General features: G+C 51.8%; 1 protein-coding gene across 17 annotated transcripts in view; it reads left to right on the top strand.

The window, feature by feature from the left end:
• The first annotated feature begins 1,165 nt into the window (after positions 1-1,165).
• Positions 1,166-23,679, top strand: part of CAMKK2 (calcium/calmodulin dependent protein kinase kinase 2) — a 60,131-nt gene continuing 37,617 nt past the window's right edge. For 10 of the 17 annotated variants that reach the window (XR_012420777.1, XR_012420776.1, XM_005572437.4 and 7 more), the window contains exon 1: positions 1,166-1,267. The gene's annotated coding sequence lies outside the window, so the exon portion shown is untranslated. Of the gene's footprint in view, positions 1,268-23,020; positions 23,117-23,679 lie in introns of all 17 variants that reach the window. The other 7 variants (XM_074008090.1, XM_074008087.1, XM_074008088.1 and 4 more) reach the window with 2 other exon arrangements.

Raw genomic sequence — 23,679 nt, 5'->3', positions numbered from 1 at the left:
TGTCTCAGAAAAGGAAAAAAAAAAAAAAAAAAAAAAGGAGTCGGGGTGGAGCTCTCATTGGCTCATTGCATGTGAGTGTCCCTACGGCCTAGAAATACCAGATAAGCTCATCGGAACGGGCTGGAAATCCACCCAGCTGACCAGAGGGCTTTGAACCTTTTATTAATTTGGAGGTTGACTCTCCTCTCAACTCGGTTCCCTTTTGTCTGTTTGGCAGGGTCAGCGAGACATCCCCTGGGTCGCTCGACCCCGTAGGACGGTTCAGGGAGCCCTCCAGGTCTTCGTTTCCCCTCTTCCCCGCACAGTGTTGTTATCCAGCTGGGGGACCCAACGCACACTTAAGGCTCCAGCAAAGTAGGTGCCAAAAAGGGGAGAATGGGAAGAATATGCTGTATCTCACAAAAAGCATCTAAGTAGCCATCTGGAAAAGCCAGAATGAACTTCAATGGTGCATCCAGGTGGGCTGGGGATGGGAGAGGAACGCCTTTCGCCAGCCTTTAGGGCCTGCCCTGAGCAAGTGGTCAGTCGGCAGGCGGCTGCGGAAGGGGGCTCCCCCCAGTCGGTGGTGGCCCGAAATCCAGGCCGCATCCACCGCCCGGCGCCTAGCGCAGGGGCAGCAGCCGGGTCGCTAGGAGGGGCCCCAGGTGTTCTCGCCGGCTTGGGGAACTTTCCCAGGGTCAGTCCGGAGGCTTCCTGCAACCTCGGCATTTGGCTAAACAAAGCGCCGTCGGCGCTGCGCCGCCCGAGGGCGCGCAGGAAGAACCTGGGCAGGTGCGCGCCGCGGGCGAGCGGGGACAAAGTTGCGGCGCCCCCTCCCGCGCTCCGCGCTCCGCGCCCCGCGCCCCGCCAGGCTCTCCCCCCCGCCGCCTCCGATCCTCCTGGCCGGGCCTCTCTTCCCCGGCTCTTCGCCTCCTCCCTTTCTTCTCCTTGCCCTCCGCCTCGCCGCTACTTTCGTCTTTGCAAGCTCCCGCCTCCCCACCCCTCCCCGGCGCGGGGCCGAGCCGGCGGGGGCGCGCAGGGGGCGGTGCGCGGCGGGCGCGGGCGGTTCCGCGTTCGGGTTTCCCGCGGCCGTGGCCAATCCCCGCGCTGCCCGGGGCGGTGTCGCGCCCAGGCCGAGCCGGGCGGCTCCTCCCGCCTCCGCCCCCCGCGCGCCCGCCGCCCGGGCAGAGGAGAGGAGCGCGCGGCCGTGCAGAGCAAGCTGAGCTGAGCTGAGCCGAGCCGAGCTGGGGGCGCAGAGCGCGGGAGGCGGCGGCGGCGCGGAGCCCAGGTGAGCTGGCGGTAGCCGGGCCCGGGGCAAGGGACGCAGCCGCCGCGGCCCCGGGCGCCCGCTCCGTTTCCCTCTCGAGGTGGGGGACAGCGCCGGAATGGCACACAAAGCCCCGAGGCTGGCCTGGGGCTCCCAACACCGAGGGACCCCACGTGCGCCTCCCCACGCCCTGCCACGTGGAGGGACACGGTCCCCGACACCCCTTCCCCGGCGTTCTCGGGGCGCTGTGGGCCGCGGGATGGCCTCCTCAGCTGGGCCGCGCCCTGTCCGGGTGGCAGGGGCGGTCCTGGAGTTTGGAACCGCTGTCACTGGGGGCCGGGTCCGTCAGGGTTCGTGGAGGCGGCCTAGGCCCACCCCCTCGCGTTTGACAGGTGGGGAAATCTGGAGCGCTCCGGGGAAGAGACGACCAGCGGACTTTGAGCACCCCCACCCCGCAGCCTGCCTGTCTCGGGGCAAACCCAGGCCCTGGTGGCTTGGACACCAGGTGGCAGGACCCTAGGCCAGCAGTTGTGGGGACCTAGGGGACCTTTGGCTGTCTTCGGTCTGCCCTTTGACCACCCCCACCGCACCTCTTGTCTCAGCCGGAGCCTCACAGGCTTGGTCCTTCTGACCTAAATTCACCTCGGGGTTGCAGTATGCTGTGAATGCGGAGAGGCGTCCGCCTGACTCTCAGGGACGCTGGCCCCAGCCCCTCTCAGCATTGGGGCTCGGTGCCTGGGGTGCCACCCGACCCAGCCTTGAGCTTTTCCTGGCTTTTCCCCAGCCCCTGCACCGCCTAGCTGGGGAAGTGGGGTGCTTTCACAGCTCTGCCAGCCTGCCCCCCTGGCCGCTGTCACTTGGTGCTGGACAGGATGCAGCTCAGCCCCTCCAGCCTCCCCCAGAAGGTTGAGCTTTGGGGAGGGCGTCTCAGTGCTGTCAGCAAGAGAGGGATACCTGGCCTCCAGATGGGACCTGCAGCGTCCGTCTCCCTACAGGCAACTTTTACCTTCCCCAGCCTGGTGTTTAGAATCCCCACGCAGGAGATAGAAACTTCAGGGGCCCTAGAGCTGTGCTGCCTTTTACCACTCCCCCTCCCCTAGTTCTGTCCCCAGAGGAGAGACAAGAGGATGGCTTTATATCCCCATAAGTTCCTTTGTTCCTTGGAGGAGGCGGGGGCTGCAACAAGGGGAGGGCTTTGGGGGAGTTAGCCACCCTCTTCCCTAATCACCCCACAAAAACATGCAGTTTCAGAATAAATAGTGTGCATGCCATGCAAATGCAGCTTTAGGGCAAGCCCCAGATACCCCTTCCAGACTGATGCTCATACACCCTTCCTATAGAGGAAGCAGGCACTGATGATGAGGACGCAAAATGTATTTTTGTAATGAAGAGTAATAGCCATCATTTGATGAGCCCCTAACTTGGATAATAATAAGAATATTTATTTATTTATTTTTTGAGACTGAGTCTCACTCTGTTGCCCAGGGTGGAGTGCAGTGGCACGATCTTGGCTCACTGCAACCTCTGCCTCCCGGGTTCAAATGATTCTCATGCCTCAGCCTCCCCGGTAGCTGGGATTACAGGCACTGCTACCACGCCTGGCTGATTTTTCTATTTTTAGTAGAGAAGGGGTTTCACCATGTTGGTCAGGCTGGTCTTGAACTCCTGACCTCAAGCGATCCGCCTACCTCAGCCTCCCAAAGTGCTAGAACTACCACAGCCCTGGACAATATTAATAATAATAATAACAGTAATTAATAACTAACATCTATTGAGTTCTTGCTGCCTGCCAGATTCTGTGCTATGCGTTGCATGCATTATCTCATTTAATGCCTACCAAATCCTACAAGGTAGAGAATTTTAACCCCATAGTAGAGATTAGGAGATTGAGGTTTACAGAAATCCTGCAGTGTTGCTAGGATTTAGCCCCATTTTATAGAAGGGCTCAGAGAAGTTAAGTAACTTGCCCAGGGTCACACAGCCAGTGCAGGCATGTCAGGCCTTAGAACGTTCGTGCACCTGTTCTAGAGCAGAGGCCCTTGCAAGGCTGCCCTGAGCTTCTTGAGGAGCCCAGGTGTTTGTTTTGTTTTGTTTATTCACTACATCCGTGTTCACCGATGCAGCTCTATACAGGGTCCGTAGTACTGCCCATCCTTAGATGTGGCTAGTGGGCTGGTAGCCAAATACAGTCACTAATAACAACGCACTAGTTCTCATCTGGGGGTGGTCCCACCCTCCTGGCAAGGATTTGGAAAAGTGTGGGAGTTAGGCCGGGCGCGGTGGCTCAAGCCTGTAATCCCAGCACTTTGGGAGGCCGAGGCGGGCGGATCATGAGGTCAGGAGATCGAGACCATCCTGGCTAATACGGTGAAACCCCGTCTCTACTAAAAAATACAAAAAAAGTAGCCGGGCGAGGTGGTGGGTGCCTGTAGTCCCAGTTACTGGGGAGGCTGAGGCAGGAGAATGGCGTAAACCCGGGAGCCCGAGCTTGCAGTGAGCTGAGATCCGGCCACTGCACTCCAGCCTGGGCGACAGAGCGAGACTCTGTCTCAAAAAAAAAAAAAAGTGTGGGGGCGACTTTTGGTTGTCATGATGCTAAGCACTCCTGGCTTTTAGTGTGCAGGAGCCGGGGATGCCTACTAAAGTGTCCTGTAGGCAGGCCAGGGCCACAACATAGACAATCATCCTACCCTGGCCAGGCGTGGTGGCTCACGCCCGTAATCCCAGCACTTTGGGAGGCTGAGGCAGGAGGATCACCTGAGGCCAGGAGTTCGAGACCAGCCTGGCCAACATGGTGAAACCCCGTCTCTACTAAAAATACAAAACAATTTGCCGGGAGTGGTGGCACACGCCTGTAATCCCAGCTACTCAGGAGGCTGAGACAGGAGAATTGCTTGAACTTTGAAGGCGGAGGTTGCAGTGAGCTGAAATCGTGCTGTTGCACTCCAGCCTGGGGCACAAGAATGAGACTTCCTCTCAAAAAACAAACAAAAAACAACAACAACAAAAAATCACCCTCCCCCAAATGCCAGCAGTGCCACTGTTGAGAAACACCACAAGGAATGAGTGCTGTTGCGATGGAAGGAGCACAGGTCACTGAGGGTTCTGGAGAAATCTCCTCAGACTGGTGTGAATCTGGGAGGCTCCCTGAAGGAGGTGTCATTTGTGCAGAGCCTTGAAGGATGGGCCAGAAATGGGAGATTGGATGGGAGTAGGAGGGGAAGGGGATAGGGTGGGGTGACCTAGCAGGGACCTCTGTGCAGTAGCCAGGGGTTTCTTCTTTGAGAACCTCATCCTAGATGGAAGATGAGTGGCCAGACACCACTCTCAGGGGAGAGGACCAGGCCAAGTGGGGTAGGCCAAGCCTGTTTTCAAGGCATTTTGGCTCAAATTTTAACACGGGCCACAGAATTACCATTATTCTATCAACTCATTTTATGGAAGGTCTCAGAAAGGCTAATTTGCTTAGGGTCACCTGTGATCTTCTTCCCTCCCCAGGATACTTTCTTCTGGTGGTTATGGGAAACATTTCATTTCCTGATCCTGGGGATTTGGGGCAAATGCTATTTCAGATTTTCCTTTAAATCAGAGGGTCTTATATTGCTTTGTTTCTTTTCTTTTCTTTTCCTTTTTTTTTTTTTTTTTGAGATGGAGTTTCACTCTTGTTGCCCGAGCCAGAGTGCAATGGCATGATCTTGGCTCACTGCAACCTCCACCTCCCAGGTTCAAGCGGTTCTCCTGCCTCAGCCTCCAGAGTAGCTGGGATTACAGGTGCCCGCCACCACACCTGGCTAATTTTTTGTATTTTTAGTAGAAACGGGGTTTCACAATGTTAGCCAGGCTGGTCTCAAACTCCTGACCTCAGATGATCCGCCCACTTCGGCCTCCCAAAGTGCTGGGATTACAGGCATGAGCCACCGTGCCAGCCTTTATTTCTTTCCTTTTCTTTTTTTTAAGAGATGGGATCCTGCTCTGTTGCTCAGGGTGGAAGGCAGTGGTGCAATCATAGCTCACTGTAGCCTCCAACTCCTGGGCTCAAGTGATCCTTCTACCTCAACCTCCAGAGCAGATGGGACTACAGGTGCATGCCACCATGCCTGGCTAAATTTTTAATTTCTTTACAAAAACAGGGTCTTACTATTTTGCCCAGGCTGCTCTCGAACTCCTGGATTCAAGTGATCCTCCTGCCTCAGCCTCCCAAAGTGCTGGGATTGGATTACAGCCACTGTGCCCGGCCTATTGCTATTTTTCTTCCATGTTTTGCTTTCCCATTCACTTCTTCCCTTTGGATGGGGTTAGAGAACCTGGATATGGGGTTCAGGCCGGCTGGCTGCATGGTGCTGCTACAGCCTTAGCCTTGTGTCTGTGTCTCTTTCCTGACAGTTGAGGAAATTGCATTTCCCTTTCGAAATTGACCTTCTTTCAGGCTGTGCTTGTTACCTTACTGACCTGTTAGTAGAGATTCGTAAGGGCTTCTTTTCTTTTCTTTTTTTTTTTTTTGAGACGGAGTCTCGCTCTGTCGCCCAGGCTGGAGTGTAGTGGTCGGATCTCAGCTCACTGCAAGCTCCGCCTCCCGGGTTCGGGCCATTCTCCTGTCTCAGCCTCCTGAGTAGCTGGGACTACAGGCGCCCGCCACCTCGCCCGGCTAGTTTTTTGTATTTTTTAGTAGAGACGGGGTTTCACCGTGTTAGCCAGGATGGTCTCGATCTCCTGACCTAGTGATCCACCCGTCTCGGCCTCCCAAAGTGCTGGGATTACAGGCTTGAGCCACCGCGCCCAGCCTGGCTTCTTTTCTTTTTAAAAAAATTGAGGAGGGCTGGGCGTGGTGGCTCACGCCTGTAATCCCAGCATTTTGGGAGGCCGAGGCGGGTAGATCACTTGAGGTTAGGAGTTCAAGATCAGGCTGGCCAACATAGTGAAAGCCCGTCCCCACTAAAAATACAATAAAAATGAGTCGAGCGTGGTGGCTTGTGCCCGTAATCCCAGCCACTTGGGAGGCTGAAACAGGAGAATCACTTGAACCCCGGAGGTGGACGTTGCAGTGAGCCAAGATCGTGCCACTGCACTCCAGCCTGGGCAACACAGCAAGACTCTGTCTCAAAAGAAAAAAAAAGTTGAGGTGAAATTCACATAATACAAGCTTAACCATTTTATTTTATTTTATTTTATTTATTTATTTTTTTGAGATGGAGTCTCGCCCTGTTGCCCAGGCTGGAGTGCAGTGGCGTGATCTCGGCTCACTGCAACCTCTGGCTCCTGGGTTCAACTGATTCTCCTGCCTCAGCCTCCCGAGGAGCTGGGATTACAGGCACGTGACACCATGCCCAGCTAATTTTTGTATTTTTAGTAGAGATGGGGTTTCACCATGTTGGCCGGGATGGTCTTGATCTCCTGACCTTGTGATCCGCCCGCCTCAGCCTCCCACAGTGCTGGGATTACAGGCGTGAGCCACTGCGCCCGGCCTAAACTTTACCATTTGAAAGTGAACAATTCAGTGGCATTTAGTACATTTATAATGTTGTACAACAACTACTTCTGTCTAGTTCCAGAGCATTTTCATTACCCCCAGAAGAAACCTTGTACCCATTAAACTATCACTGTCTCTTCCCAGTGCCCCGTGGCCCCTGGCAACCACCAGCCTACTTTCTGTCTCTCTGGATTTGCCTGTTTTGGACATTTCATATAAATAGAATCATGTAATATATGACTTTTGTGTCTGGCTTCTTTCATTCAGCATCATGCTTTCAAGACTGATCCATGCCGTAGCGGCTGTCAGTGCTTCGTTCCCTGCTCTGGCCCAGTACTATTCCATTGTGTGGATGGACCGCATTTTGTGTATACATTCATCCATTGATAGACATTTGGGTTGTTTCCCCCATAAGGGCATCTTAAGGCTACTTTGTCCATTCTTGTGTCTCTGTAGCCCTTCAGTTAATGAACTTCTGGGTGTAAGACTTTTTTTGTCACTCTGTTTGGAGGGAGAAGGTGATGGAAGAAAGGTTTCTTGAAATCACTCAGGAACCAGTTTCCTGACCCAAGGTTTTCAGGATTCCCTTCATTGAACCTTACCTACCGCACTACAAGAATTGTGGCTCCCCATTTAAACCCATTGCTGGCCAGGTGCAGTGGCTCATGCCTGTAATCCTAGCACTTTGGGAGGCCGAGGCGGGTGGATCACACTTAAGGTCAGGAGTTCAAGACCAGTCTGGCCAACATAGTGAAACCCCGTCTCTACTAAAAATATGAAAATTAGCTGGGCGTGGTGACGCACTCCTGTAATCCCAGCTGCTCTGGAGGCTGAGGCAGGAGAATTGCTTGAACCTGGGAGGCGGAGGCTGCAGTGAGCCAAGATCAGTGTGACTGCTTTCTAGCCTAGGTGACAGGGCGAGACTTTGTGTCAAACACACACACACACACACACACACACACAAACAACAATAACAACAAAACAAACCCATTGCCTCTTGGATCAATTCATGGTCATTTCATTACAAGCATGATTTTTCAGGGACAGTCTTGATTTTATTCAGTTCCATTCCTTTCAGTTATGATGATTTTTTGTTTGTTTTTGAGATGGGGCCTCACTCGGTCGCCCAGGCTGGAGTGCAGGGGTGCCATCGTGGCTCACTGCAGCCTCAACCTCCCAGGCTCAAGAGATGCTCCTGCCTCAGCCTCCTGAATAGCTGGGACTACAGCCCTGCGCCACCATGCCTGGCTAATATTTTTAATTTTTTTGTAGAGACAGGGTCTTCCTTTGCTGTCCAGGCTGGTCTCGAACTCTTGGGCTCAAGTTATCCTTCCGCCTTGGCCTCCAAAAGTGCTGGGATTACAGTTGTCCACCATTGCAACCGGCCATGTTTTGTTAAATGTAGGTCCCCATGTGATTTTGTCAGTATATATTTTGTGAGACTTTTTTCCGGGTAAGTAAATCCACAAAGTAGAGAAAACCAGACAGATAGTGCCACGGCCCTGTGGCCATGAGTGGAGTCAGCCCAGTCTGTCCTGATAGCTTTGCCAGGAATACCGACGAAGAAAGCAGAAATGGAAAGTTGGCCTGAGAGGAAGCCGAGCAGAGATCAGCTCCTGAACCCTTCCATGTTGCAGATGAGGGAGGCGGAGTGCAGAAAGGAAGGGAGGAGCTGATCCTTGTGGAACAATTCCCTTGAGCCACACTGTGTACTAGGGATTTCCATAGAGAAGATCGACTCGATAGCCACTTTCTAGGTAGGTCTGGCCGGCACCATTTCACAGATGAGAAAATCAAGAGGCTCAAGGTCCTCTGGGATCTGTATCCTTTCCTGATGACCTTCTCTTCCTGAGGTCTCAGGCCTCTCTTGGCTCCCCACGCCCCCCCCCCCCTTTTTTTTAAAGGCAGGATCTTGCTCTGTCCCTCAGGCTGGAGTATGGTGGCATGATCTCAGCTCACTGCAACCTCTGCTCCCGGATCCAAGTGATTCTCATGCCTCAACCCTCCAAGTAGCTGGAATTACAGGCATGTCCCATCACGCCTGGCTAATTTTTGTATTTTTAGTAGAGATGAGATTTCACCATGTAGGCCAGGCTGGTCTTGAACTCCTGACCTCAGGTGATCCGCCTGCCTTGGTCTCCCAAAGTGCTGGAATTACAGGCGTGAACCACTGTGCCCAGCGTTGGCTCCTTATCCTGGCAAATTATGCTCGTTTTCTGATGGAGTGGAGTCCACCTTCCCCCGGGAGGTTCTGGGATGGAAAGCATTTCTGAATAGTTTTGGACTCTGAGAAATAAGATTTAGAGTTATTATTTGTTTTCTTCCCTGATTGGACCCTTTTCTCAACAAAACCAAAATAATAAATAGACATCATGATGTGAGTTCTGTTAGATTTTGTGGGGCAGACCCCTGGCTGCTGCTTTCCCGGTCAGGGATGTTACTGATGAAAATGGGAAAGGGATTATTTTAGCTGCCAGTGTTTTCGGTTTCAGTCATGTTTGTAGTATTGCCACTGAAGTTTTTTTTTTTTTTTCAATTATGAAACATTTTAAGCATAGAGAAAAGCCAAAGTTTTGCTTTGTTTTTTTGGACTGGCTCGCTTTTTGGAAAGCTGGAAGGAGGCCCAGGAGGTGACGGAAATGGGGCAGAGTGGGGCGTCCTGGCTCTGCAGCCTCACCCTTCACCCAGCCTGCTCTTTTGGTTGGGGTGGGGTGGGGTGGTGGTGCTGGTGACAAACTATGCCCTGGGGAACTGAGAAATGCTGGGACTTGGTTCCTGTCCCCCGAGAAGCTCCCAGGTGAGTGGTCTCGGAGCCTTTTGGAAAAGATGAACAATTCTGACATCCTTTCCCTTTTGAAAGGAATGAAAGAAAATGAGAAGATTCTGGTGTGCCCCCACCCCCACCCCACCCCATCCTGAAAGCTGCTGAGCAACTATTTTTATGTTGCCTCTTTTTATCCTGGTGGCTTCTGTAAATAGTTGAGAGATGGCAGTTGCAGAGATAAAAATGCTAATCCCAACCTGGAAGAGAGAGAGGGACGGTGGTCCTTGGAGGAAAGCGGGGTGGGAGTCGGTGGGGAGGCCAAGGTGTTGCCCCTCTGCCCACGTGGCTTAGGCATGAGGCAGGAACCCAGTGGGTGGGGAAGGAGCATTGTGGGTGGTGCCTGAGAGAAGCTTCTGTTAGAGAAGTTTAAATGGGGAACTAGTGTTTTGCGGGGGCCAGGGTGCAGGAGGGAGAACACACTCCCCTTTTTGTTTTTGAAATGTGCTTTGGGGTATTGCCTTCAAGGCTTCTGGCAGAGAAATAGTTTATTTAGGTTCATCCTGGACAGTTCTGCCCTCAGGGTCCAGGTGTGGGGACATTGGGCCCCGCACAGCTGCAGAGCTGGCCCCATGCGTTCTCCTCGTCCCTCAGCTGAGGAGGCTTACAGCTAGATTTAGCATGACGTCCAAAAGGTGGGGAGGAGGAGGGAGAGGGGCCGTGGGTGGCCCAGGCACCGATGCCTGTGGGTTTCGAGCTGGCCCTGTCCATCTCTGATTTGCCAAGAGCATGTTGAAGTCTTTTTCTTGTTCATGGCAAACTGAAATTCCAGTTGTTTTCCCACCTCTTGCTTTGGTTCAGTGAAAGATTGGGAGGGATGCAGTGGGGGAAGAGGAAGGAAGGAAGATGGTTTCCACACTTTATTTCCAAATACCTCCCTCCCCCAAACACATACCCAAACTCACCCACACATTCATAACTTCCTCACACTTCAAGGCTGGGGCTACCTGTGCACACCCCTGGCTTTATTTTTATTTTTTAAATTTAAAATTTTTCAAGACAGAGCATTTCTCTGTTGCTCAGGCTGGAATGCAATGGTGCAATCACAGCTCAATACAGCCCCAACCTCCTTGCCTCAAGGGATCCTCCCACCTCAGCCTCCCACGGAACTGGGACCACACGTGTGCAGCACCACACTTGGCTAATTTTTAAGTTTTTTTTTTTTTTTTTTTTTTTTTGTGGCGATGGGGTCTTGCTATGTTGCCCACGCTGGTCTCGAATCCTGGCCTCAAGCAATCTTCCTGCCTCGGCCTCCCAAAGCACTAGCATTACAGGCATGAGCCACCACCGTGCATGGCTCACACCTTGCTTTAGATGCCTGACTGCGTGACTGGGGCCATTCTTTCAATGATATTTCATTATTGACTGAGTAATAGCTGCCTAAGAACTCTTAAGACAGTTGGCCCTGGCGAGCAGCAAGACAGGGGAGCTGCTTACTCTGTGAGCATCCAGGGCCGCAGGGGTCACTGGGCTGCAGGGCAGGCCACCTGGATCTCCTCCTGGTCCAACTGCGAGCCTGCCGGGCTGCCTGGATGAGGTCATCTCAACTTCTCTGAGTCTCAGTGACTCCATCTGCAGCCTCTGTTGCGTTGATTGCAAAAGCCATGTGAGAATGTGCTCTTATGACACATGGAAGCAAGGATGTGAAATGATATGCATACGCTATTTTTAATTTTGTAAAATGTGATGCATATGGACAAGGGCTAGAGGGGAAGATGAAGAGTTAGCATGGCGGGATTAGAGATTTAAGATATTTTGTTTTAAAATAAATTGAAACCGGCTAGGCACAGTGGCTCATGCCTATAATCCCAGCACTTTGGGAGACCAAGGCAGGTGGATCACTTGAGCCCAGGGGTTTGAGACCAGCCTGGGCAACATGGCAAAACCCCATCTCTACAGAAAATACAAAAAATTAGCCAAGTGTGGTGGTGTGTGCCTGTAGTCCCAGATACTGGGGAGGAAAGGGGGGAGGATCACCTGAGCCCAGGAGTTCGAGGCTGCAGTGAGCTATGATTGTACCACTGCACTCCAGTCTGGGCAATAGAGTGAGACCATGTCCCGTCCCCCGCCCCCTGCCCCCGCAAAAAATGGAAGCCAATTGAGGGCCTTGAATTCAATAACTGCCAAAGTTCTTTCTTGGCAACAGCGTTTATGTAGTGAGCATTCACACTTGTGCTCTCTTGAAGCACTCAATAGCTGGATGATTGTGGGCAAGTCGGCCAGGCTCCCTGTGCCTCAGTTTCCTCACTGGTGGAACAGGGATAATAGCAGAACCTATTTAGCCAGGCATAGTGGTGCGCACCTGTAGTTGCAGCTACTTGGGGGCTGAGGTGGGAGGAATGCTTGAGCCTGGGAGATCAAAGCTGCAGTGAGCCAAGATTGTGCCACTGTACTCCAGCCTGGGTGACAGAGTGAGACCCTGTCTCAACCAAACTAAACCAAACAGTATCTATAACTCATAAGGTGGTTATGACAATTAAATGAGATGACACAGGCTTAGAAGAGTGCCAAGCACTCAAGAAGGCTAGCCATTCGTATCACTGCATCTGCAGCAATGCGATTCTTGCGTTGAAAATGCCAGTTTTGGCCGGGCGCGGTGGCTCATGCCTGTAATCCCAGCACTTTGGGAGGCCGAGACGGGTGGATCACGAGGTCAGGAGATCGAGACCATCCTGGCTAACACGGTGAAACCCCGTCTCTACTAAAAAAAAAAAAATGCAAAAAACTAGCCGGGCGAGGTGGCGGGCGCCTGTAGTCCCAGCTACTCCGGAGGCTGAGGCCGGAGAATGGTGTGAACCCGGGAGGCGGAGCTTGCAGTGAGCTGAGATCCGGCCACTGCACTCCAGCCTGGGCGACAGAGCGAGACTCCATCTCAAAAAAAAAAAAAAAAAAAAAAAAAAATGCCAATTTTTTTCTCCTCTCCCTGTTCATCAGCCCTTCCCTGCCCCATCCTTGATGTTTTAAGATTAAAAGAAAGAAGCAAAGCAGTGTTGGAAGTGCTGGTTTCTGCCTGTCAAGGTGAAGGCTGTCCAGGTTGCCAGAGGCCTCGTAGCTGCCTGGCAGTTTGGCCTGGATGAGAGCCCTGGGGTGTAGGGAGACAGCAGCTTCCCTGTCAATAGCTTTGTCATTTGTAAGTCAGGGCCTTTGACTGTAAATGAGGGAAAACTAATCACGAAATAGCTTAAGCAAAAATGGAAATATGTTGGCTCATGTAGTTAAAAACTGAGGTACGTGAGCTTCAGGCATGGCTGAATCCAGGTGCCTAAACAGTATCTTCAACCTCAGCTCTTTTCCATCCATTACCTCTCTTCTCTCTTCTTAGACTTCATTCTGAGGCAGGGTTCTCCCCAGCCCCTGGTAGCTTTAGGAATATATCCTCTGAGCTCTAGGTTCAACAGAAAGGGCATTCTTTCTTTTCAACTTCCACAAAATCACAGAATAAGACCCAATAGACTGACTTGGGTCACACATTTACTCTTTTTTTTTTTTTTTTTTTTTTGAGATGGAGTCTCACTCTGTTGCCCAGGCTGGAGTGCAGTGGCGTGATCTCGGCTCACTGCAACCTCCACCTCCTGGGTTCACGCCATTCTCCTGCCTCAGCCTCCCAAGTGGCTGGGACTACAGGTGCCCGCCACCACGCCTGGCTAATTTTTTGGTATTTCTTGTAGAGATGGGGTTTCACCGTGTTAGCCAGGATGGTCTCGATCTCTTGATCTCATGATTCACCCACCTCGGCCTCCCAAAGTGCTGGGATTACAGGCATGAGCCACCGCGCCTGGCCATCTACTCTCTTTTTTTGAGACAGGGTCTCACTCTGTCACCCAGGCTAGAGTGCAGTGGCATGATCACAGCTCACTGCTGCCTCAACCTCCCCAGCTCAAGCGATCCTCCCACCTCAGCCTCCCTAGTAGCTGGGACTACAGGTGTACGCCACTGAGCCCAGCTAGTTTTTTTTTTTTTTTTTGTATTTTCGTAGCAATTAGGTCTCGCCATGTTGCCCAGGCTGGTCTCAAACTCCTGGGCTCAAGGGATCTGCCCACCTCAGACTTCCAAAGTGCTAGGAGTACAGGTGTGAGCCACTGTGCCTGGCCCACACATCTACTCGGTTTCTTTTTTAGATAAGATCTTGCTCTGTTGCCCAGGCTGGAGTGCAGTGGTGTGATCTTAGCTCACTGCAACCTCCTCCTCCCGAGTTCAAGTGATTCTTGTGCCTCAGCCTCCTGAGTAGCTGGGATAACAGGCATGTGCCACCATACCCGGCTAATTTTTTTTTTTGAGACGGAGTCTCGCTCTGTCGCCCATGCTGGAGTGCAGTGGTGCGATCTCGACTCACTGCAAGCTCTGCCTCCCGGGTTCACGCCATTCTCCTGCCTCGGCCTCCCAAGTAGCTGGGACTACAGGTGCCCGCCACTGCACTCGGCTAATTTTTTGTATTTTTAGTAGAGACGGGGTTTCACCGTGTTAGCCAGGATGGTCTCGATCTCTTGACCTCGTGATCCGCCCGTCTCAGCCTCCCAAAGTGCTGGGATTACAGGTGTGAGCCACCGCACCCGGCCTAATTTTTGTATTTTTAGTAGAGATGGAGTTTCACCATGTTGGCTAGGCTGGTCTCGAACTCCTGGCCTCAAGTGATCCATCTGCCTCGGCCTCCCAAGGTGCTGGGTTTACAGGCATGAACTACTGTGCCCGGCCTCACATCTACTCTTGAGTTACCCACTTGACAAGAGCAATTGGTACCCAGCTGGCCAGGCTTGAGTCACATGCGAATCTCTGAAGCTGATGGTGGGGTCAACCCTGTAGGGCCACATCTCACATGCAGGGATGGCTTCCCAGACATAAATTGGGCTGCTGTTATCAGACTAAAGAAACGTCAACTCTGGGCCAGCTAAAGAAAGCTTCTGACCTTCTGGGTGGCCTTGGGACAGAAGAAATAAACAACTTCTAGCCAGTATTTACTGAGTGCGAGCAGTGTCCTAGAAAGTTCTAGGCCCGGGAATTCAGCTGTAAACAAGGAGGGCAAAGCCACAGCTCTCATGAGTTTGCCATGTCCATGTCTCTGCGCCCAAATCCTGTGCATTTCTCCTCCAAGCACTTTGAGACCCTGTACCTTCGCTCTCATCTCTCTCAAACACAGGTTGAGGTCCCAGGAAGGCAGAGGAATGGGCTGCGTGCTCCCCCTTGTTAGAGATTTTGACCCAGCCTGGACTTTATTCAGGACGCAATATGTGGACATGGCAAGGCTATGCCTGTAATTGTTGGCCCCTTCCTGAAAAACTCAGCCCGGCCGGGTGTGGTGACTCACGCCTGTAATCCCAGCACTCTGGGAGGCCAAGGCAGGTGGATCACTTGAAGTCAGAAATTTGAGACCAGCCTGGGCAACATGGTGAAACCCTGTCTCCACCAAAAAAATACAAAAATTAGCTGGGTATGAGATGTGGGCCCAGGGGAGGGTATGGCCCGTGGCAGGCAGCCTGTCCTCAGCTTCGGGGAGGCACTGGGGAGTGGTGAGGACTGTGGCGTGCCGGCCAGTGTGTCCGCTCCCCAGAGCTGCAGCGAGTGGTTGCCAGGATAGAACACAGGCCCAGTGCTATCAGTGTGCAGTTCTTCAAGAGAATCTGTAAATTTGCACTTTTATCTGAAACCGCCTGGCTCTGAAATACTGGCATCTCATTCAAATTGTTATTTATTTATTTAGTGACAGGATCTCATTCTGCCACCCAGGCTGGAGTGCAGTGGTGCAGTCATAGTTCACTGCATCCTCCAACTCCTGGGCTCAAGCCATCCTCCCGCCTCAGCCTCCTGAGTAGCTGGGACTACAGGTGTAAGCTACCATGCCCAACTAATTAAATAATTTTTTTTTGTAGAGATGGGGTCTCACTATGTTGCCCAGGCTGATCTTGAACTCTTAGCATCAAGTCATCCTCCACCTTGGTCTCCCAGAGTGCTGGGATTATGGCCATGAGCCACCTCTCCTTCAAAGAGCTTTAAACCTGGGGTAAGGCCAGTATATCGGTGGCCAGATGTCACCCAGAAGTCACCATTTGCAACGTTTTTGTTCTAGGGACTGTGATGGGGAGGGGGTCTCTGAAGCCTGAGATGTCTCTATTGCCATCTGACAAGGGAGGGCCTTTGTTTTTGCGGACCCAGTCGTTTCAGTGGCCCCAAACCAAAGAGCACTGAAGGAGAACCGGTTGTAACAGTTGGTGTCACAATCTGATAACCCTGCTTAGCTGGACTAGGGCCCTGGGTCTGGAATGTTCCAGCACCTCCTCCGCGGATGCAGCTGAGCCTCTCAGGTCTCCCCCTCGAGCTTTGGGAAACGCCTCAGAGTCTGTGGCCTCCAAGGCAGCCAGCTCCTCCGAACCCCGCTGGTTGGGCGGGGTGGTGTATTGTCTTCCTAGAGAAGCCGTGACCAAGTCCCACACGCTGGGCAGCTTAAAGAACAGAGATATTAGGCAGGGTGCGTTGGCTTACACCTATAATCCCAGAACTTTGGGAGGCTGAGGCGGGTGGATCACCTGAGGTCAGTAGTTCGAGACCAGCCTGACCAACATGGTGAAACCCTGTCTCCACTAAAAATACAAAAATTAGCCGGACGTGGCGGTGGATGCCTGTGATCCCAACTACTCAGGAGGCTGAGGCAGGAGAATCGCTTGAACTTGGGAGGTGGAGGTTGCAGGGAGCCGAAATTGCGCCATTGCACTCCAGCCTGGGGGACAGAGCAAGACTTCGTCATAAAAAAACAAACAAAACAAAAACAGAGATATATTTTGTCAATTCTGGAGGCCAGAAGTCTGGGATCAAGCCTCGGCAGCGTTGGTCCCTTCTGAGGGCTATGAGGGGAATCTGTCCCAGGCCTCTCTCCTGGCTGCTGGTGGCTGTTGATCATCTTTGATGCTCCTCGGCCTCCAGAAGGAGCACCATCTCCGCCTCCGCCTCTGCCTCCGCGTGGCCTTCCCCCTCTGTGCTGCCAGGCTGTGTGTCTACCTTTCGCCTTTATTGGACTAGGCCTGTTGGACTGGGGCCCACCCTAATGACCTCATTTTAACTTCATAATCTCTGTAAAGACCTGTCTCCAAATAAGGCCACATTCTGAGGTCCTGAGGGTTAGAACTGCCATATAACTTTTTTGGGGGACACAGTTCAACTCACAGCAGGGTCTGAGCCCAGTCCCTGTAGCATTGCCCTGGGCCGCCCTCGGCTCTCGTCATCATCATCCACTTCCCACAAGGCTCTGGCCCCTTCCAGCCCCTCCTCCCCCACTTCGTTCCTGTTCCAGGGCTCCAGACCCAGGGAACTTGTTTCTGTTGCCTCCACTCTCCCGCCTCTTTTCCACAGGGGGCCTTCTCAGAAGCCGTTTCCCCTGCTGGGAACAAGTTCCTGCTCCCTTAGTACCTGCTCACCCTGTAGGTCTCAGCCTAATAGACGTTCACTAAGAGGGACCTTCTTTCACCCCCCGCCTCCCTTCAAATCTGAAGTAGTCCCCTCTGGTATTCTCTTTGCTCACATCCTGGTCTTCTGCCCCAGTCTGTGTTTATAGATTCACTTGGGCCCTACTTTTTCTTTTTCAAGATGGAGTCTCACTTTGTCACCCAGGCTGGAGTGCAGTGGTGCAATCTTGGCTCCCCAACCTCTGCCTGCTGGGCTCAAGGGATTCTCCTGACTCAGTCTCTCAAGTAGCTGGGATTGCAGGCGCCTGCCACCACACCTGGCTAATTTTTGTATTTTTAGTAGAGACAAGGTTTCACCATGTTGACCAGGCTGGTCTTGAACTCGTGACCTCAGGTGATCCACCTGCCTCAGCTTCCCAAAGTGCTGGGATTCCAGGCGTGAGCTACCGCGCCCAGCCTTGTGCACCTGCTTTTAAATGTTGGTCCCCCTCACTGGACTGTCAGTCCCCTTGAGGGCAAAAACCACATCTGTTTTGTTTATCCAGCACATGATCATTGCTTTATAATTACTAGATGAAAGAACGAATGAACGAATGCATTTCCTTGAGGACCTCTGTGGGCCTCAGTTTCCCCATGTGAGACAGGGTGTGGCTGACTGAGCCCATTTTCCCAGGGAGGACATTGATGTCCCGGGCAGGACATCGTCCGTGGCCTTGGCAGGATCCTCGGAGCTGTTTTGGGCCTTTTTGTTGTGCTTGGGATGAGGCAACCTCAGGGGAGCCTGTACAGGTGTGTCTGGGCTTGGGAGCACCTCCTTGGCACCCACTGGCAGCTTGCCGCACGGGAGGCAGCGGACGCAGGTTGGAAACAGCCCCTAGGAAATGAGAAGGTGTTTCCTGGAGGCCTGCGCCACTCAGCTTCCTGGCAGAGGAAGGAGCGTTTCCCTCATCCTGGCCCAGGTCCCGGGGCCATCTGCTCCAGGAAGGCTCTGGTGGCTCGTGATGAGCTGCCCCGTAAGAGGGAACAGGGTAGAGGCACGGCCTTGGGGGATGGCCTCTGCCTGGATTTCATGGGAAAGGATGCAGGGCCAGGGCTGACATTTTGTCAAATCCAAGCAACTTTGCAAAAAAGTCCTCTCACTCTCCACCCCCTGGAATCGAATGCTTCACTGTCCTTCCCTGGCAGAGGGCCTGTCCTGTGAGGGTTACATGGCCAGGCGATTAGCTTGGTGCTGGATGCCTGATGAGAGCTCAGTTGAATGTTAGCCGTTGCTGTTTCTAGGCTAAACTATTGTCTTTTTGCATGATTTCTTTCTTCTGCACAGAGTGTTGGTAGCTTTCATCAGGTCTTTGTAGGGTCTGTGACTCCCAAACCATTCAGGACACTGGCCTAGACTCTGTAGGTGTCTGTGAGGCGAGAAGCCCCTGGATGCATCTCTTCCTGTCAGAGCCTGCAGCACTGAGGCCTGTGTCCCCAGGCCTCCTGTCTGCTGAGCTCTGGGGTTTCACGCCTGCCCTGCCAGCGCCGAGGTCCCCGCCCTGGGTTTGAGCCATCTCTCCTCTCCATCCTCCTCCAGACCGCAAAGGCCGAGACTCCATCAGAGCTGTGAGGGAGGCCAGGGCCAGATGCCAGCTTGCCAAGGAGGCCGATTAAAAACAGCCTTGCCGGGGGCAGATGGCTGGGTGCCCTTGGCCTGGTGTAGGCTTCGATAAGCAATTGTTTTCCTGTTGGTGAGGAAAAAAAAAAAAAATCTCCTTTGACTTTCCCAGGCACTGCTGGGCCTCATTTTCTTCTCAGGAACTCTTGCAGCCCTGTCAGAGGCAGCTCTAGGATGGGGGAGAGACTGACCGCCTGCCCTGGGGGACGCAGGCCGGGCTGAGAGACACACTCAAGAGCAGACCAGCTTGCTTGGACATCAGTCCTCGTGGGAACATTCCAGAGCATAGGCTACCTACCAGAGCAGGCCGTGGGCATCTGTATTAGTCCGTTTTCACACTGCTGATAAAGACATATCTGAGACTGGACAATTTATAACATAAAGAGGTTTAACTGGACTTATAGTTCCACGTGGCTGGGGAAGCACCACGATCATGGCAGAAGGCAAGGAGGAGCAAGTCCCGTCTTACATGGACGGCAGCAGGCAGAGAGAATGAGGAAGACGCAAAAGCGGAACCCCCTGATAAAACCATCAGATCTCGTGAGACTTACTACCACGAGAACAGTATGGGGGAAACTGCCACCATGATTCAGTTATCTCCCACCGGGTCCCTCCCACAACACACGGGAATTATGGGAGTACAATTCAAGATGAGATTTGGGAGGGGACGCAGAGTCAAACCATATCAGCATCCAACAGGTATTTGTTGAAGTAATAGTTTTTGAGCACTTAACCACGTGCCGGGCAGGATTCTGAGTGCTTGGTTCATCTAATCCTATGACTATGGGATGGGCACCAACTTTATAGGAGGTCAATGACCGTAGGCTATTGAGCTTGAGGGGATCCGAGTTTCCTCTTCTAAGAGATAAGGATCGTGAAAAGAAGTCAAGTAGCAGCAGCTAGGGCCACGGAGAAATATCGAACTTGAGTTGTATTCTCTCGTTGATGGGGAAGCTGAGACGGACAGAGTTGATTTCTTTCTTTCTCAGATCAGTAAGGGGGAATGAGGGACAGAGAAATAGGAGATTTCTCCTGACCTCCTGCCCCATCTGATCCCGTAGCATCCTAGGCCTTATCATCATAACTCCAATCATGGTTACAGGTATTTTCTTTCCTTTAAAGTTTTTTTTTTTTTTTTTTTTTTTTAGACAGTCTTACTCTGTTACCCAGGCTGGAGTGTGGTGGTGCAAACTCACCTCACTGCAACCTCTGCCTCCCGGGTTCAAGTGATTCTCCTGCCTCAGCCTCCTGAGTAGCTGGGACTACAGTACCTACCACCACGCCTGGCTAATTTTTGTATTTTTATTTTTTTTTAATTTTATTTTATTATTATTATTTTTTTTTATTTTTGAGACGGAGTCTCGCTCTGCCGCCCAGGCTGGAGTGCAGTGGCCGGATCTCAGCTCACTGCAAGCTCCGCCTCCCGGGTTCACGCCATTCTCCTGCCTCAGCCTCCCGAGTAGCTGGGACTACAGGCGCCGCCACCTCGCCCGGCTAGTTTTTTGTATTTTTAAAGTAGAGACGGGGTTTCACCGTGTCAGCCAGGATGGTCTCGATCTCCTGACCTCGTGATCCGCCCGTCTCGGCCTCCCAAAGTGCTGGGATTACAGGCTTGAGCCACCGCGCCCGGCCAATTTTTGTATTTTTAGTAGCGATGGGGTTTCACCACATTGGCCAGGCTGGTCTGGAACTCCTAACCTCAAATGATCTGCCCGCCTTGGCCTCCCAAGGTGTTGGGATTATAGGTGTGAACCATTGCACCTGGCCTGAATGTGACTATTCTAGATACTTTATGTAACTGCAATCTTACAACACTTGTCCTTTAGTATCTGGCTCGTTTCACTTAGCATATATCTTCACAGTTCGTCTGTGTTGTAGCATGAGTCAGAGTTTCCTTCTTTATTGTGGCTGTATAGTATTCTGTTGTATGGCTCTGCCACGTTTTGTTTATTCATTCTTCTATTGATGGACACTTGGCTATACCTTTTGGCTATTGTTAATGATGTTGCTATGAACATTAGTGTACAAGTATCTGTTTGAATCCCTGCTTTCACTTCTTTTGGGTCTGTACCTAGGAGAGGAGTTGCTGGTTATATGATAACTCTATGTTTAACTGTTTGGGGAGCCAGCAGGCTGCCTCATTGTAGTTTGGATTTGCAGTTCTCTTACTATGAGGTTGAACATCTTGCCACATGATTGGACTCTTTGGCGTTCTCTTACCACACACTCTGTGTGCATGAGTCAGGCCCGTGACAGGGCTGGGATGTTGGGTTTTTCCCTTTTGTCTTTCCTATTGGGCTTTCCCTGCTGCATGCTGGCATAGTAGCTATTCCATCAGTTCTTCTGAAAGGACCGTTCCGAGAGCACTGAGGGACAGTTTCTGCCTCTCAGCCAGATCCTCCAGGGAGCTCTGGCTTTCTGCTGTCTGTACCTTCCTCTCTGTTACCCCACTACCACCCAGTGTCATCAGAGATACCATTTTATTCATTCATAAAATCTCTACTGGGCCCCCACTGTTTTCCTGGGACATCTAGAGAGGCCCTTTTTTTTTCCTTTTTTTTTCCTTTTTTTTTGAGACGGAGTCTCCCTCTGTTGCCAGGCTGGAGTGCAATGGCGCAACCTCAGCTCACTGCAACCTCTGCCTCCCGGGTTCAAGCGATTCTCCTGCCTCAGCCTCTCGAGTAGCTAGGATTATAGGCATGTGCCACTACGCCTGGCTAATTTTTGTATTTTCAGTAGAGACGGGGTTTCACCATGTTGGCCAGGCTGGTCCAGAGAGACCCTTTGTGATGTGGGTGACTAGCACGAAGTGGCCATCATCCACAGGTGTCTGTCCACAAATGTACTCCCTGAATTCCAGCGGTACCTGTGACATTTGTCCAGCAGAATTTGTCAAACACGTTAACCAAAGGTTAATGTTCTGTCCCAGAGATGGTAAGAATTGACAGCCTAAGGGGATGTATTAATCTTTTTTATTTTTATTTTTTGAGACGAGTCTCGTTCAGTCCCCCAGGCTGGAGTGCAGTGGCGCGATCTCGGCTCAGTTACTGCAGCCTCCACCTGCTGGGTTCAAGTGATTCTCCTGCCTCAGCCTCCTGAGTAGCTGGGATTACAGGTGCCCGCCACCACGCCCAGCTAATTTTGTATTTTTAGTAGAGATGGGGTTTCACCAGGTTGGCCAGGTTGGTCTTGAACTCCTGACCTCAGGTGATCCACCTGTCTTGGCCTCCCAACCTGCTGGGAGGATTACAGGTGTGAGCCACTGTGCCCGACATTTCTTTTTTTTTTTTTTTGAGACGGAGTCGCTCTGTGCCCCAGGCTGGAGTGCAGTGGCGTGATCTCGGCTCACTGCAAGCTCCGCCCCCCGGGTTCACGCCATTCTCCTGCCTCAGCCTCCTGAGTAGCTGGGACTACAGGTGCCCGCCACCACGCGCGGCTAGTTTTTTGTATCTTTTAGTAGAGACGGGGTTTCACTGTGTTAGCCAGGATGGTCTCGATCTCCTGACCTCGTGATCCGCCCGCCTTGGCCTCCCAAAGTGCTGGGATTACAGGCTTGAGCCACCGCGCCCGGCCAGTGTGCCTGACCTTTCTCTTTTTGTTTTTTGAGATGGAGTCCCACTCTGTCATCCAGGCTGAAGTGCAATGGCGCGATCTCAGCTCACTGCAACCTCCGCCTCCCGGGTTCAAGTGATTCTCCTGCCTCAGCCTCCTGAGTAGCTGGGATTACAGGTGTACATCACCACACCTGGCTAATTTTTGTATTTTTAGTAGAGATGGAGTTTCACCATGTTGGTCAGGCTGGCCTCGAAATTCTCACCTCGCGATCCACCTGCCTAGGCCTTCCAAAGTGCTGGGATTATAGGCGTGAGCCACCGTGCCCAGCCTTTTTTTAAAAAAATGAGATAAAAGTTCATATAATATAAAATTGACCATTTTGAAGTGTATAGTTCAGTGCCATTTAGTACATTCACAATGCTGTGCAACCATTACCTCTATCTACTTTCAAAACGTTTTAGTCACCCCAAAAGGAAACCCCGTACCCATTAAGCAGCCATTCCCCACACCCGCTAACGTCACCATTCCCATAGTCCTAGGCAACTGTTAGTCTACTTTCTGTCTCTATGGAGTTGTGTATTCCGAAAATTTCATATAAATAGAATCATATATATGTGACCTTTTGTGACTGGCTTCCTTCAGTTAGCATAATATTTTAGAGGTTCATCCATATTGTGGCATACTTGATTCCCCTGCAACCCTTTTTTTTTTTTTTTTTTTTGAGACAGTCTTGGTCTATTGCTCAGGCTGGAGTGCAGTGGTATGATCTCAGCTCACTGTGACCTCTGCTTCCCGGGTTCCAGCGATTCTCCTGCCTTAGCCTCCTGAGTAGCTGGGATTACAGGCACACGCCACCGCGCCCAGCTAATTTTTGTATTTTTAGTAGAGACGAAGTTTCACCATGTTGGCCAGGCTGGTCTGGAATTCCTGGACTCAAGAGATCTGCCTGCCTCAGCCTCCCAAAGTGCTGGGATTATAGGTATGAGCCACTGCATCCAGCCCTGACCTGCATTTTTCATGCCCAGCATTTAAAAATATTTGAAATAATTGCTAATGTGAAAAAGTCAGGCAACCTTATTAACCTCCTTAGGGCTTCTCTTGGGAAAAAACAAAAGGAAAACCAGCAATAGTAGGCCCAAATTCCTGCTGAGCAACAATTGGCTGGAAGCAGCTATCAGTTCTGTAGGGGACACGTGTGCTACATTTGGGGGTTTTCTTATACTTGTTCCTATAGGAATTGAGTTAGGAATTGTTGTCATGGTGTATGAGAAGTAGTTCCGGCTACCTGGGAGGCTGAGATGGGAGGATCACTTGAGCCTAGCAGTTCAAGGGTGCAGTAAGCTATGAGTATGCCACTGTAGTTCAGCCTGGAGAGAGAGAGAGAGAGAAGAGAGAGAGGGGGGGGGAGAGAGAGAGAGAGAGAGAGAGAGAGAGAGAGAGAGAGACCTTGTCTCAAAAAAAAAAAAAAAAGAAAAATAAAAAAATATAAGAAGATGCAGACTGTGCTTTTCTGTATAGACTCAGAGATCAGATCACACCATG

This window comes from Macaca fascicularis, chromosome 11 (genome assembly GCF_037993035.2).
Source record: "Macaca fascicularis isolate 582-1 chromosome 11, T2T-MFA8v1.1".
Taxonomy (NCBI): domain Eukaryota; kingdom Metazoa; phylum Chordata; class Mammalia; order Primates; family Cercopithecidae; genus Macaca; species Macaca fascicularis.
This window is presented reverse-complemented; position numbering and strand designations above follow the sequence as displayed.